The sequence below is a fragment of the Lampris incognitus genome, chromosome 9 (assembly GCF_029633865.1).
Source record: "Lampris incognitus isolate fLamInc1 chromosome 9, fLamInc1.hap2, whole genome shotgun sequence".
Lineage (NCBI taxonomy): Eukaryota > Metazoa > Chordata > Actinopteri > Lampriformes > Lampridae > Lampris > Lampris incognitus.
Genome location: NC_079219.1, coordinates 23479602 through 23496575, shown reverse-complemented (window position 1 = coordinate 23496575; position 16974 = coordinate 23479602). Strand labels below are relative to the sequence as shown.

The window sequence follows — 16974 nt, the reverse complement described above, 5'->3', positions numbered from 1 at the left end:
GGGAGGTCTGTAACTTACTTACTTTCTCTGAAGCAACAAATGACAATAACATCATAGATGAAAACGTAAACACCAATAATTAAATAGAAGCCAATAATACAAAATTATTAGAACAATACAAACACATCCTTTTTACCTTAATAGATCAATGACTGGTAATTAGTTTTTTAACTTTGAGGAAATAAACAATGTGCTGTAGCACTGTGACAACAATAATTTAGCTTGTACTGTACATCAGAGAGAGAGAGAGAGAGAGGCGAGAGAGAGAGACAGACAGAGAGCGACAGAGATGCAGAGAGAGAGCGACAGAGAGAGATGGAGAGAGTGAGAAAAAGACAGACAGAGACAGAGAAAGCTAGAGAGAGACAGAGACAGCGCGACAGAGAACAACAGAGACAGAGCAACAGACAGAGAGTGACAGACAGAGACAGACAGAGCGACAGAAAGAGAGATCGAGGCAAAGTGCGACTGACAGAGCACGACAGAGACAGAATGACAAAAAGAGAGAAACAGAGAGACAGAGCCGTAGACAGAGTGCGACTGACAGCGAGCGACAGAGACAGAACGACAGACAGCGACAGAAAGAGAGAGACAGAGTGACAGAGCGATAGAGCCACAGAGACAGACAGAGCCAGAGAGAGAAAAAGACAGAGACAGAGAGAGCAACTGAGAGACAGAGACAGAGAGAGAGCAACAGAGAGACAGAGTGAGAGAGAGACAGAGGGAGCAACAGAGAGACAGAGCGAGAGAGAGATGATGCATGCTAGAATGTTTCGCTGAAATTTAACATGCAAATGAGTTTCACATTCTTTTGATTTCACTTCACGTCAGTTTAGGAACATAATGCTACCTGACAATTGTTCTGATTATGTCCTGCTTGCATGGAAAGCTAATATCAGATCATTTCCATACATCTCGTTTTGGGTGTCAGCTAGTTTTAAGAATTAATCCAGTAATAAATATAGTTTCAGAGTCCCTGACTTGAACTTTAATCTTCCAAGTGTGCTGCCTCCTGACCTTCTGACCAACCATGGCAACGTGGACATTATGAGATTAATTAGATGGGATTTCCTTAAAAGTAAGACTAAGCTTTCCTTAGCAAAGACAAAAAGGCTTTATACATAGTCTTGTCAATAATCCCCTTGTAGAATAGTAAATGTTACATTATTTATGCAGTTAATCGTAATTAATGTTACGCAGTGATAAGAACATTACTTTGATTTGATAGCCAAGTTAGAGCTACTTCTGTCTCACTGATGCGAAAAAGACATTTAAAGGTATTTCAGGTGGTTATTACATTAATGGTGAATTTACATCAATCAAGACAAAAAAATAAATAGATAAAAGAATGCTTTCCAAGGCAGCCATGTAATAACCAGTCAATAATGTACCAATACTATGTCATGCTGACATTTCACCAATAATCCAAGTTACTAAAAATGATTTATGTTAGTTTAACATTTTGTACCATTGTTAGCTTTTCATTATGTTTTACATTTCATCAACTTACTGTACTTAGTTGGCATATGTTAAACTATAGTCCATAGTACAAACAATAACAAGGATGTTTAAATCCCAAGTTGTTCTTACTGATGTTGTGTACCACTGAGACGTAATCCTGCAGAGTGGTTTTTGCAGAGAGTCACTATGCAAATCACACCCGGGCTAAGAGGGAATTTATTCATAATGCTTGTCGAGTAGCCAAACACACACTTATGCAGCAGCAACATGCATAAAGCATCAAGATATTGCATTAGGGCACCAGGAGTCACAGTCAAGAAGCATGTCGCAGAAGAAACACCGCGGAATTTGAAGAACAGTATTTGCAATAATATATGGAAACAAAAAAAACAAAAAACATTCAAAATGACCTTGGACTGTAAAAGAAATTTACACCCTGAGGAAAACAACCTAAGTATTTTCCATTTTGACATGTTTTAACCCACAAATTAATATTTTCATCCTCGGTCTATGACGGCATAGGGATTGCTGACATGCGGTTTTTCTTTTTCAAGAAAACATCTCGCACTATGAAGTGGACCACCCATGTAAGATGTGTCAGACTATGTCGCTGGCTGACCTGGGTCAGCCAGCGACATAGTCAAATCAAAGCTACCTATGACATCGCCTCCAAGCCTTTTAAAAGGAGGACTAGATCCCAGTAAGGCTTTGGACAATTTCTAAATTAGTTCACTCGGTTAATCCAAACAAGTAATCCAAAAACACTCAGTAGTAGTATGTAGGACCATCCATTTACCCATGCATATATCATCCGGACACACTAACACACTAACACACTTAACTTTGCACATTATAATGTACACACACTGTATAATACTGTTTATATTTTTACTGTATTTACTCGTTCCTGCTGCCATAGCATCATCTTGTTTTTTATATACATTTGCACTACTGTATAGATTTATATACTGTACACATAGTGTACACTATTCATTACATACTGTATATTCATATTTATTCCATCCATCCATTATCCAAGCTGCTTATCCCAACCGGGGTCACGGGATGCTGGAGCCTATCCCAGCAATGATTGGGCGGCAGGTGAGGAGACACCTTGTACAGGCTGCCAGTCCATCACAGGGCCCACACACACATTCACACCTAGTGACAATTTAGTACGGCCGATTCACCTGACCTACATGTCTTTGGACTGTTGGAGGAAACCGGAGCACCCGGAGGAAACCCACACAGACACAGGAAGAACATGCAAATTCCAAACAGAGGACGACTCGGGACGACCCCCAAGGTTGGCCCACCCCAGGGAATGAACCCAGGACCTTCTTGCTGTGAGGCAACCGCACTAACCACTACGCCACCGTGCCCCCAAAAAGCTTACAGCACCTGGTATTCCCAGGCGGTCTCCCATCCAAGTACTAACCAGGCCTGACCCTGCTTAGCTTCCGAGATTGTACAAGATGCAGAGGGAACCTGAGAAATGGCTACCACACATTTATTGACATTCCATATTACCTCAGCACACTCTTATTCATAATTTTGCACTTTCTGGTTAGTTGCTAAACTGCATTTCATTAGTCTTTATAATTGTACTCTGCAGTGACAATAACACTGAATCTAATGTAATCTGAAGATGTATGTAGAGTGTACATGTGTCTTGATAAATGGATGGGCCTACTACTGCCGCCAAATGTTTTTGGATTACTTGCTTGGATTGACCTAATGAACTACATCATTAATTCAGGCTGTAAAAACAACACAAGATCACAGTTGAATGTATCGGCACAAACTTGGAGAGAGGGAGAAAAAAGTGGAAAATGACTCCTAAATCCCTATCTATCTACAGTCCATCCTGAAAAAGTCCTGAAACAGCAATTTAAGAGTCATAGCACTTCTCTCTCTCTCTCTCTCTCTCTCACACACACACACTTCCAATCATTCAGGCAGAACTGCTGAAGCGGACAGAATCTCTCTTGCTATTTTACACAAGGGCTCATCCCATGATGGACAAGAGCAGCGCACATGACAGTGTCTGTGAGCTAATGACACTGCATAATCCCCATGGAAGTGCTGTCCGTCATTTTTGTACCCGATACGAGTCAAAGAAAGGCGGAGAGAAACACAAAACGTAGGAGACAACCGCAACAAGATGGGCCACAGGCAAAAGCCAGGTGACATGACATTTCACCATAGCTGCTGAACAAAGTTGGAGAAATTTTACCACTTTTCAGGCTTTTGACTATAATGACCAAGCTGGGTATGTCAGATAGATACCATATAATGAGACTGGAGAGCCAGAGACCTACTGATGTTAATGGATGATGAGGACAGGAGAGCGAGAGAGAGAGAGACACACACACACACACACACACACACACACACACACACACACACACACAGTCAGAGAAAGATAGACAGAGAAAGATAGAGGGACAGAGAGAGAGACACAGACAGACAGAGAAAGAGAGACAGAGAAAGACTGAGGGGGGGGGGCAGAGGGAGAGGGAGCCCGTCAGTGTATGTAAAGTCTATCTGCATTCCCTAAACACTAATTACCATCTCATCATTAGAACAGAAGCTTCACTTCCAGCCATTTCACTGAGCTACAACGCCAACCCAGGACCAAAACAGACCACAGTGTGTGTGTATGTGTGCATGTGTGCGCGCGTGCAGAAGAAAAACAAAAGAGAAAGACAAACTCAGTGGCAGTACGTATATGTGTATCACTGAGAAAGATAAAATGAAGGGAAACAGAGATGGGGAAAAACAGAAAAGAAGGATTGTGTCAGTGTACGTATCTGTGCATAAGAGACGCATGGCGTTGCCCTTGTTTTTTTTTGTTGTTCTTTTATTTCTTTTTTTAAGTGGGTGCAGCTTCATTCCTCTGAACTACTGGGCCTGTCTGTATAGAGCATGACAGTGGATACCAGTTCTTCACCAGCGTGAAATCACCTCCTTATTACCGTGGCAACTCATTTGGGAGAACTCATCCTGAAAAAGTCTTGATCTAAGAGACCAAACCTGGCACATTAATAACATCTAGTCACACCGTGGCATTGCCCCCCCCCACCCCCATGACAGCATCGGTTGGAAAGGGGAGACTTGTGGGAGGACGAAAAGGAAATAAGTGTAAAATTATATCTACTACTACTCACTAATTCTTAAAATTAGACCAAGACCCTCCTAAATACGTGACACGTTGCATTTGAATCCAAGGATGCTGAGCGAGTTGCAACGCTGCCTTATTCAACAGGGAGATAAATAGGGAGTGGTTGCAAGGCAGACAGAAAAGCTGCCCCTCATTTACTATTAATGTAAAAAGAAAAGAAAATGGAATAGTTCAGACAACAAACCCCCGAACAAAAGTTTTGTTTTATGATACATAGCTAACAGTTAAGAAAACGACAACAATCCAGATTATCCCTTTATTGGAAATGGTGGCGGCAGTAGTAGTTTGCAAATCCTAAGAAAAGAGGGGCGGCAAATGGGTTTTGCTGTTTAAAATTGTCTTAATTTTTCTTTGTTTTATATGAAAAAAGCGCATGTTAGGTGGCATAGTTTTTACAGTATCAGCACAAAATGTGCTCAAGGCAATGAATGCTATTTCTACAAAAAAAAACAATACATATATACACTACCGTTCAAAAGTTTGGGATCACCCAAACAATTTTGTGTTTTCCATGAAAAGTCACACTTATTCACCACCATATGTTGTGAAATGAATAGAAAATAGAGTCAAGACATTGACAAGGTTAGAAATAATGATTTGTATTTGAAATAAGATTTTTTTTACATCAAACTTTGCTTTCGTCAAAGAATCCTCCATTTGCAGCAATTACAGCATTGCAGACCTTTGGCATTCTAGCTGTTAATTTGTTGAGGTAATCTGGAGAAATTGCACCCCACGCTTCCAGAAGCAGCTCCCACAAGTTGGATTGGTTGGATGGGCACTTCTTTGAGCAGATTGAGTTTCTGGAGCATCACATTTGTGGGGTCAATTAAACGCTCAAAATGGCCAGAAAAAGAGAACTTTCATCTGAAACTCGACAGTCTATTCTTGTTCTTAGAAATGAAGGCTATTCCATGCGAGAAATTGCTAAGAAATTGAAGATTTCCTACACCGGTGTGTACTACTCCCTTCAGAGGACAGCACAAACAGGCTCTAACCAGAGTAGAAAAAGAAGTGGGAGGCCGCGTTGCACAACTGAGCAAGAAGATAAGTACATTAGAGTCTCTAGTTTGAGAAACAGACGCCTCACAGGTCCCCAACTGGCATCTTCATTAAATAGTACCTGTTAGAGCCTGTTTGTGCTGTCCTCTGAAGGGAGTAGAACACACCGCTGTAGGAAATCTTCAATTTCTTAGCAATTTCTCGCATGGAATAGCCTTCATTTCTAAGAACAAGAATAGACTGTCGAGTTTCAGATGAAAGTTCTCTTTTTCTGGCCATTTTGAGCGTTTAATTGACCCCACAAATGTGATGCTCCAGAAACTCAATCTGCTCAAAGAAGTGCCCATCCAACCAATCCAACTTGTGGGAGCTGCTTCATGAAGCGTGGGGTGCAATTTCTCCAGATTACCTCAACAAATTAACAGCTAGAATGCCAAAGGTCTGCAATGCTGTAATTGCTGCAAATGGAGGATTCTTTGACGAAAGCAAAGTTTGATGTAAAAAAAATCTTATTTCAAATACAAATCATTATTTCTAACCTTGTCAATGTCTTGACTCTATTTTCTATTCATTTCACAACATATGGTGGTGAATAAGTGTGACTTTTCATGGAAAACACGAAATTGTTTGGGTGATCCCAAACTTTTGAACGGTAGTGTATATATATATATATATATATATATATATATATATATAAAGATACCATATATTGTAATTGATATTGTTCTTCCTATGATTTCATATCCTGAATGAAAGAGGGGGGAAAAAGAGGGGGAGGTGGGGAGGAGAGAGAGGAAAGCAAGCGAGAGAGCAAGAGAAGAGCTCAAGGAAGAGACTAGCGGGTCAAAGGTTGCCCTGTGACAGATGGTGATGCACATAATAGTGTAATGGGCATCACTCTGCCCATTACACAGCTTCTGTCTCTCAACCACATGCAACACTTTACATCCAGGACTTTTACAACTTAACCAATATAATCCACACTGAGTACACCATGCTACAAACATGCCCTTTTGAACCAGGAATACCAAAAAAGGCAGCTGTTGGATATAACGGCGAGATTAAGAGGCTTTTCCTCTCACCCCACACTGTGGCTAAACGGTTGCTTGTTCATCATTGTTTTTATTTTGATGGGGGTTTTTTTTTCTCCTTTCATTTTCTCCGGGCAAATAGGCTTCATCCTGCACCAGTTCCCTGTCCTCCCACAGGCAAAGCATTCATGAAACCATGGGGAAAAGAGGAGCGCGTGTCAACAAAGCCACCAGCTCTGACAGATTTCTATCTGCAAACAAATATTGTTGATGGATGGGTGGAAAGAAGGGAGGAAGGAAGAAGGGCAAACGACTGAAAACAAACAGACGCACAGGCATTTTTGTTTTCTGCCGCTCCGCTCCGCTCCGTTCAGATCTGACCTGAGCCAGGAGGCAGGGGTATATATATACAGCAGTGCCAAACTGGCATCACAGAGATTATCCAACTCTACAGAGATCCACGTGGTTTGGCAAAGGGCGCACAAACAACAGGAAATTTGGGACTAAGTCAAAACACGCTTATCGCTCTCCTACTAAGAGGGATTAGACCTAGAAAAAAAGTGGACTGCGGCTCGCCTCGCCTTCCACGACTTCTATTACCTCCCTTCCCTTGTGGAGACAGCATAACACACATTCAGAGAACGGAGGTCTCTTCTAGCTGAGGACATGCTGCTATGCTATATGGACTGGACTGACGTCACAGCCAGCTCCAGCGCTGCCAGGAGAATGACGCATCCAACAGTAATGATCCCTCAGAGTCCCATTACTCTGAATGCTGCTTAACTGGAAAGGGCGAGGGAAAAGAAGTGATCGCATTTGTTTATCACAAAGAAATCCAATTCAGCGAAAGCACAACACTGAAGCAGTATGTACTGCAGTGGCGCTCAAATGTTCAAGTTCCTCATGTCTTTATCATGTCACTGAAGGGCGGAAAAGGTGGAGAGATGAAGATGCCCTAGGATACGTGTACTTGTTTTTTTTTTCCCTTTCCTGCAGGATGTTATTTCTGTGTCCAAAAGAGGAAAAGCCAGGGTTGAAAAGTGTCATGTCTTCATCATTATCTCTGCCAGGCCTGGAGGGGATTATGCATTTGGTGTGTATCTGCGGCTAATCTCGTAAACTGCTGGACCTATAGGCCTAAAACATGTTTTGTGCACAGCTATGACTATGATGAAGAACCTCTCGTCGTGGTGGTGATTGAAAACCCTCAAAAAACTTTTGTTCCAACTACCACCGCTTACTCGACCAATGCTGCCCGCTTGCCAATTGCCCGCTTTGAGGCAATATCTATGGTTGAGTCAGACCGGGCAGCGACAGTGTCAGAACAAAAACATTATTTATTCGGGTATGAGTCTCGAAAGTAAACGAGAAGTCGATCGTATTTCACAAGCCAGCAAATCATTCACTGCTGACTTCAGCAGAGGAGAACTGGATGAACAATGGATGAACCAAAAATAATGCACCTTACGGGCACACATGCATGAAAATTAACATTGGCGAATATTTGCGTCCCACTCAATTCCATTCTATACGAAAGAAAGGGGCAAATAAAACATTTGCTTCCGGTGGCAAAAGCAAAATTTCTGTCTTCGCTTTGTGTGGAGTTCAACTTTGACCGGTGAATTTGCTTTGGCACCTGAAGCGAATGTTTTATTTGCCTCTTCAATTGTATAGAATGGAAGTGAACGGGAGGCGAAAATTCAGCAATGTTCATTTCACATGTGTGACTGTGCCTCACACTGCCACGCAGGAGTGCCATAGTCTCCAGTGTTAAAACTCCGCAGTAAAAATGCAATTTCAAGAGTAGGATTAATTACAGTCCCAGCTGGAAACCATCTCAGTAGCTACAATAAGACTTTTCCCATGGCTGAGCTATGTTTTCTTACCGTTGTTTCATGAATGAAAGTCAGTCAGCAGAGTAGCCATTCGTCTTCATTCATTTTTTAAAACCAACATATATTAAGTCTTTTCTTACCGTTGTTTTATCGTTTTAGAATGAATGAAAGTAAATCATTCATTTTATATCATTAAAGCAGCGACGGTTAAACACATGCGGAGACTTTTGATAAGGGCTTTGAAAGTATGATAGCCTCAGTCTTTTCATATAGACTTGGTCACGTTCGTGCGAGGCTGCACATCCACAGACTGACGGGGAAAAGGTTTTTAACCCCCCCCCCCCGTTTTTCCCTTTCAATCGATTTAGGCGCTGCACAAAAGTCTTATAGTGGTAGGAAAAAACATTTTTTGCCTGGTCCGTGTGTGCATATATTTCCCTTCTCCAGATAGGCCACAAAAAAAAGGTTTGTAGCCAAGTCTGAACACAAGAGAAGGGGAGATACGTATGCCTGGCGGAGATCTGCACTCTGCTGACTGCACTCCTCCTCCTCTAGTGTTGCAGGCTGGGAGATGACGGTGCTGAACTCCACATGACACAGGCCTTAGGAAACGCTGCTACTATGTTACTATTTTCAGCCCAACCAATCCTCCTTATTGTACGTAACCATATCTATAACAGTAGCAAGTAAATATTTTTGAAGCCATAATTACACAAATGAGTCACAAAAATGACAAGATAATTAAGCCGTATGTCATGCAGAATAAAACATCCTAAGAAAACTTAGATCTTGGAACATCCCATCATTGAACTAGCATACATACAACAAAATAAATATTTCCACGTGACATGTTCTCCTCCAATAGTCATATCATTCTTCAGGCCTGTCATTCAATTACAAATGACAGTGTAGTTCTGCAGGCTCCAGTAAAACCCATGGTGATTGAATTATAATTTGAGCATCTTATCTGTACATTTTTGTTGGTTGTTCTGATACTTAACCATGAACCAGGAAGTAGTGTCTGATAAACTCATCAGCTGTCAAATGTCTCATCATGCAGTGAAATTATCTATGGGTAATGTGTGGTGTTTTGCTACATGACACTAATGATAAAATGTAGACGAAACATCTGCTCAGTCTTTTGTCAGCTACACCTTTAGTTTCGCACTATATAATCAAATTAGGTAATTTTTGACTACAGCTTTGTCCCAGCCTCTTTTTTTTATTAATTTGTGGAATCATTTGTCATTTTTACTTTAACAAAAGTCAAATTCCATGCAACTGCATAGATAACCGATCCATCAGAGTGCAATCAACATCTTTGTTCTTTTTTTAAACAATAATTTGAAATGGATTTGATAAGCTTTCTGTATTTGATTGATGCCATCTAGCATACTGAAGATTCAACTTCTTATTTTATTGTGCAAGACAAACAAGACAAAAAGGTGAGCGTAACAGAAAAGATGTAGGTATACATGCAATCTGGCAACAATACCACAAAAATATAAAACACAATAGTAAAAATAAAGATGAACAAGTGACAATGACGACAACAATACAATACCAATAACAATGCCTCATGGACATGAACATAAATATAAACAAACTAAAAAACAATGACCATGACGGCAACGATAAGATTCAACTTAGATAACTTCAGAAGCAGAAACTCTGCTTATCCGCAACTCTAGACAAATCAAATTTTTAAAAAAAATCAGGGGGTTTTAATTCATGATGTCTCCAGGGCACACAATCACAACAGAGCAACTGGACAAGACTGGACTAGCTTAAGCCTAATAGGAATGAGTCACTCTCTGTGGAGGCTGTCCGACTAAAAGCCTTGCTCCTGATACTGCCACAGAAAAAGCGAGGGCAACAACAACAACCACCACCCGTGGCCGCGCATATTAATGAGGACCTCTGGTGTCCAGAGGCCTAATGAAACACTGCTGGGCCTCTTGCTCTCTGCTCTGCTGCCAGACACCTCCGTGTAATGATGTATGGAGCGCTGCGGCAAGTCGCGCTAACGTTTCTTCCTAAATGCCAGAACAGCATTTATTTATTTATTGTCAAATGGGCTGTGTGGCATTAAAAAAAAAAAAGAGGTGCCTGCAAACGAGCACATGTTTAAAGCATGCATGAGAAAAGTCTATGTGAACGACAGGTGTTTTGCCATTTACGACTAGGGAATTTTTCTCTTGGCACTGATATCACGAGATATGATATGACGCGATCCTTACGTTTGATAACAACGGCGAAGGCCATGGATGGACATCTGTTTTGCAGTGGTTGGTATAATGATATTGTATTTCTAGTCGCAGAAAGTCGATTTGAATTATTTAACTAATATGCCCAAGGAAAATGTTGATATTCCTAATGGTCGTGTCTTTTCCTCCGTCATTATACCTTTGCATTATTACCCGTTAGGAAGAAAGAGACTGACCACCAACTGTTAGGTTTAGTCTTTAGCATCGGTTGCTTCCCGGTGCGACGCTTGCCCAGTTGCCTAGCAACAGCGTTCTCATGACTTTCATCACTTGAACGCCATGCATATCGCGTGGTCAACTTCCCTTGTTTAAATCACAAACTCACAAGTTTCATCTGAAGACAACAATTGACAGCTTGAGATGCTAACACAACAAACAACTGACTGGCAGGGAGAGAGATAATGAGAGATGGGGATGAGATGCACCAACCGCCACCAATATGACCATTTTTCATGCTTTATCAAAGGATGCTGCTGTACTTTTTGTTGCAATACAAACAAGTATGATGGGCGAACTCACTAGGAGTTGAAAGATTTCACCATCTGAGAATCCATACAGCATGAACCTTTGTGCCTTATGTGATCAAGAGCTCAAATATAACTTCCACCTCCTCCATCAATTATGTCACACACTAAACAGCCTTTCTTTGAACAACAATTGAGACCCAGTTTCTTTAGTGAATGAGCATCCCTATTCTTTTACCCCTCAACTTACTATCAAGTTTGACCTGATTGCTAACACATCCCGTCTCTGTTGTTTTGTCCGCTTTTTGGATTTTTTTTAAAAATTCTTTTCATCTCCTATTCTCTTTGGCTTTCAGTGTCTTGCTATTTCTGTTTTCTCAGTGGAAGGCAGACAGTGGCCGACCTCATCTGCAGCCGATGTGTGGGAGAAATAAGACGCGAGGCTGTGTGAGAGCTTTAGTCTCTGCTCTCACAACAGCGAGGAGCAGAGATCTGTTGCTCGGTGAGGACAGGAGTTCATGACTGGAGAGAACTTTCCATGACCCTTTCCCTGCCTGCTGTTTTTCTGTGCCTTGGCACCACTTCGATTATGTATTGTGGTATGCTACTGTAAGTGGGGGAAAAAAGATCACCAGTTATCAACGAAACCTGGCTGAGTTTAATCATCGATTGAAATTAAAGATATTGTGGCATCGGAGCCTCTGCAGCCGACGTCGGAGGACGCGGACCCGGCAGTGCTGGTTGGAGTGACTGCCCGGAGACGGCGCGGGAGAGGCCTATGTTTCTTCCACCAGCAGTTCGGCGGCAAGGCGAGGCGCTGCGTCCCTCCGTGCACGTTTGAGACGGCGGGAAACTCCAGGGCCAGCGCTCAGTAGCAGCTGTGGGCGCTGGCGGACGTAGTGAGCTGCTCTTCATTAAGGACACGATGTCAGGAAGACGGTTTCTGGTGGACTGAGGCTCGCAAAAGAGCCTACTCCCTCCTGCTAAGACAGACAGGTCGGCCGAAGGCGGCGGCCCACAGTTAAGTGCAGCTAACGGTTCGTCCATTGCGACGTTTGGCACAAAGTTGGTTTTTGGAGTTGAGGAATAAACATCAAACTCGCCTTGGTCTCATGTGTTTTTCCTCATTCCTGCCACAATATGATAGTAGAAATTCTCTCTCTAGTGATTGCCATCTGCAACGAGTAGGAACTGCAATATCAGCCACCATCCCGCTGAGCAATGGTGGCCCACAAATGACATGACTAACACAAATAATTCACAATTTTGCAAGTGACCCAACACAGAGATCCTGCAAATGTCAGGTGATGAAGGCAATTATGTCCTAAAAACACTTCCTGATTGGGGGAAAACAGCTTTTTCAAAGCCAGAAATCTCACCACCTGCAAAAAGCTAAAATTTTGCAGTTGGTAGAGATTAACAACTCTTTCAAACCCCCCACAACACGATGGTAATTTTTTGCCATGATAAAAGTCGGAATTTGACTTTTCTGTTTTAGAATAGCAACCTACTCCATGTCTGGTGCCGGGACTAGTTGAGCGCTGTTCCAACCAGCATTGATACACAACCTAGCAACGGGTTTGGCAAATAGGCTGCAATCTGTGAAACAGTACAATACACGTAATATAAGGTTGAAATGCTGTTGATTGTTGATTCACGGTATGCCATTAGCTGTTGAACAGACTAATTGGTACTTCCTGCTGTGGGCAGACCATGTATGGGATTATTTGTTGGGCTGCAATATATTCTTTGTTATTATCTTTTTTATTGATAAATTGCTACGTTTTTATATGTTGGTATGTTTCTGTTTGATACACTGATATGATGACCGGAGCTGTCCCTGGTCCTGAAAGCCCATTCTCCCATCACATAGAGACACACACACACACACACACACAAATAAAAACACACTATCACAAGTAATGCCTCACCAGGCACCCTGCCCTCAAGCTACAGGTAGTATGTACAGTGATTTCTCTTGCTGGCATATGCCAGAAATGTAGAACAGCTATGTTTTGATCACAAGCCAGTCCATTAATCGACAATTCAGCTCATAAACTGAGCTGGGGGAAAGGATGCTATTCATTTTTTTTAACCCATCAATATCACACAACTCCCCCAAAGTAAAAGGCTTTCAGTTAACTAAAAGAGGAATTATCATAGCTGACTCAAGGCAGGGAGAGAAAGAAAATCACTTTTTCATTATGTGACTGGTTCTGACTGCAGGGTGTATTTTTTCTCTCACATTGTGGTCGTTTGTTCATCAATCAAGGGGTAAAATCCAGGTACATACATGAACAAGCATGCCCACATAGTACTTTCACCCCGTTTCTCTCACTCTCCCACACACTTATAAACACAAACATGCAATCCGACTGAGTCACTCAGTCACACACTGTCCTTGGTGTTTGAATCCACTGGGCCTTCAGACTATTACTGCTGTTGCTGCAGTCATCCAGTGTCCTGCTCCTCGTTGCTAGCCTCTATCCAGCTCCTGGACTCTCATTGGCTGCGCTCTAACAACAAAGCTGCAAGGTGATTGGATGGTAGAAATAACAGATGCAAACATCTTGCCGCTGTGGCTTGTGGCGGGGCAGAAATGAGAGATCTGTGTATTGGCAGTTTTTGGACAGCATGCAGAGTTCCATTTTTCATTGTTACGGTTGAAAGGAATGGGAAAGGTAAGCAAGGTAGCATGCACAAATTGGAATTTGTAATTTGCTATGGCGATTGGTTTCAAACATTGCATTTTTTTTCTCAACAGAATATGCTATGCACAGACATGTTTGGGCAAAATGAAATTAGCATTTTCCCCAAAATGCATCATATTAAGAAGATACCAAATACCAATATATCTTTATGCATTACTGTTTTGTTTTTTTTGTTGGTGGAATTATGAGGCTTTGATGCAGTATGAGTCCAACACACACAATTACTCAGGCTACACAGCATTCATACCAATGAGTAAATTGACATGTCCATTTTCATCTAACGAGCATGTTTTTGGACTGTGGGAAGAAACTAGAATACCTGGAGAAGCTCACATTAACACATTAAGAATGTGCAAGATTAAGAAAGAGGACCCTACCCTAAGCCACTGTACTGCCAACAAACCGCGGTAAACTGAGGACACAATAAAAAAGAATCATTCTAAAAAGTAAGGGACCCGACATTTACCTGTATTTTAGAATGAGTTACAGTTGAAACGATCAACCTCATAGAGGTCAGAAGGGTAAGTAAGGGGCAAACAAACTTAACCCTTAAAATATGACCATAAAATCCCATATAAAGTAAATACTAAAACTAAGAAGGTATCCAGTGAAGTGAAGAGTGGTCAAAATATAAGTTTCCAACCAAATAATAGCAATTCTCAGCTTTATGCTGTAATTTCTATTCATGAAACCCATTACTTCAGTGAAGGTAGCTTTTATTAAACCTTTGACAAACACAGAAGTTTTGACAATAGGCCAGTAACCTCCGAGGATTCAGGGAGAGCTTTACTCAGTTTTTGATCAGTGGCTGGACCATGGCACACTTAAAATTGAAGGGGTAAATATCCCATGATTGTGAGGTACTGAATGGAAACACCATTAGATTTTCCCTCATCTTGATCTCACACATCTTTGCTTGTTTTTACTTTTGCATGTGACTATGAGAATTTGGAATGGGGGTCTCTGATTTGAATTGTGGGCACATTGTGTGGTAGGCCCTTATCACAGCTGTATGGCTGTATATGCAGCTAGCTAATGAGTGTTTAATTGCTTGCACATATGAGCACATTGTCATTGCACATATCCATTCATCATCCAAACCACTTATCCTGCTCTCAGGGTTGCGGGGATGCTGGAGCCTATCCCAGCAGTCATTGGGCGGCAGGCAGGGAGACACCCTGGACAGGCCGCCAGGCCATCACAAGCATTGCACATATTCCCTGGAGTAATAGCAATGTGCGTCATCCATGTTCAGAGACTTCAGTCGCAAGCTGAACTCGTGCTAGCGCAGAAGATGAATGCTAAGTCAAATGACACAAGTACCGCCTGTGACGCAAACAGGAAGCACCAGTGAAGACCTGTCAAACATGAAAGGTGGTTTATTTAACAGCTCTACAAAATCAGCACAATCAGCAAACTTTTTTCCCCCCCAATGGAAAATATCAGTCAGTACGAGTGTTGAGGGCTGGGAATAGAACAGTGCGCTGAGAATTCACAGCTCCTCAAGCCAATACCGCAGCGATTCGAGGATAGAAGTTGCCATCTGGGATTTTATTTTGAAATCATGCCAACACTGGCCTTCATTCTTTCCTTTGTAGAATTTGCACACCTCTCAAATAAATGGGGTCACTTTATTTAATTCAATAAGATTTTTTTCCAGTATTTTGATGATTTTATACTTATCTGTTAAATTAACTTTTTATTGTCTACCCTGCTTTGTTTCAATTCTATGCTACCTGATACAGTGCTGCTTGTTTTTAACTGTGTTCTGCAGTGTCCTTGAGTGCTCTGAAAGGCGCCCACAGATAAAATGTATTATTACTATTTTTTTAATTCCAGACTAAAGACGATTTTTTTTTTTTACTTGTCTATGTCAAATAACCAGTTTGCTGCTGCTTTAGCAATTCAGTTCTTTGAGGGAATTATTAAAATTCATCTAACCTACTTGGCCAGTTTTTCCATTATCTGCAATTGTAAGCAACTCTTCTTGCCCAAATATCTTCAAACCACATATAATCAAGTCGTTTCACCATTCAAACGGCAATAAGACAAGGGTTCTCCTTCAACTCCTTGGTTTTTTTTCCCCATTTTGACAGTGCTGTACTTTTAAGCAGATATCTAAGGGGAATAGAATACCCCAAAAAGTTTCACTATATGCAGAGGACATTTACCTATCCTGTGTTCTCAACATCTCCCCTCCTGCCGAGTTTGGATGAACTTCGTAAACTGACAACACTGAGTGTTGTGGAAATTAAACTTCCTCTGCTAACTGTGCCTCTCCAAACATGCCAATTTCTACTCCCGCTTAAAGGAAACAACAAAGCCAAGCCCTGCTTTCTCTGAGGCCGAGTCCAAAAGTCCAGTCCTCCCCACACTTGCAGTCTTGTGGACTCAACTGGCTCATTGCCACGAAGTCTGGAGCACCCAGAGCTGTCTGACCAAGACTGCAAGGGGATTGACCGAACCTCCATGCAGACTTCCAGAGAGTTTGCTTTGGGCGCAGACTTCAGCAAACTTTGCTAGTAAGATTACCCAAAACTCATAGAAATGAGGATGTGACGATATAAAGGACATCAAGGAAGCAATTCCCCAAAAAATGAAAAATAAAAAAAATACTTTTAAGCATAGCAGGGCAAAAAAAAAACAACAACCCAAGGTATTTCAATGTAAGCAATGCACAATTCATATAACCCAAGTGTGTACTTAATTGCAGACTTTAATTTATTTCTTTTTGAGCTTGGTGTTGTTTGTATAAAAATGAGGTCTTAAGTCAAATGCTCGCAGCCCTGAAGACTTGCAGACTTGACGTGATGACAGCACACAAGACCCAAGTCCGTAAAGGCTGAGTCCACTAGTCTGGATGGATGACATTTGGATCCAGAATCAAAGCTGAGAACCAAGTGCTTTTAGCATTGACCTTACTGGGGGGGCCTTGTTAAGTTTCATCAACTTTCATTCAATTTATGCAGATATTTATAGCTGACCTCACAGGGATTCCTTTTGTTTTATATGAGCCAAA

At 41.6% G+C, this 16974-nt stretch overlaps 1 protein-coding gene across 3 annotated transcripts in view; it reads right to left on the bottom strand.

Annotated features, from left to right (window-relative positions):
- oxr1a (oxidation resistance 1a) overlaps positions 1-16974 on the bottom strand; it is a 242236-nt gene that overhangs the window by 136978 nt on the left and 88284 nt on the right. The gene's annotated exons all lie outside the window — the stretch shown is intronic.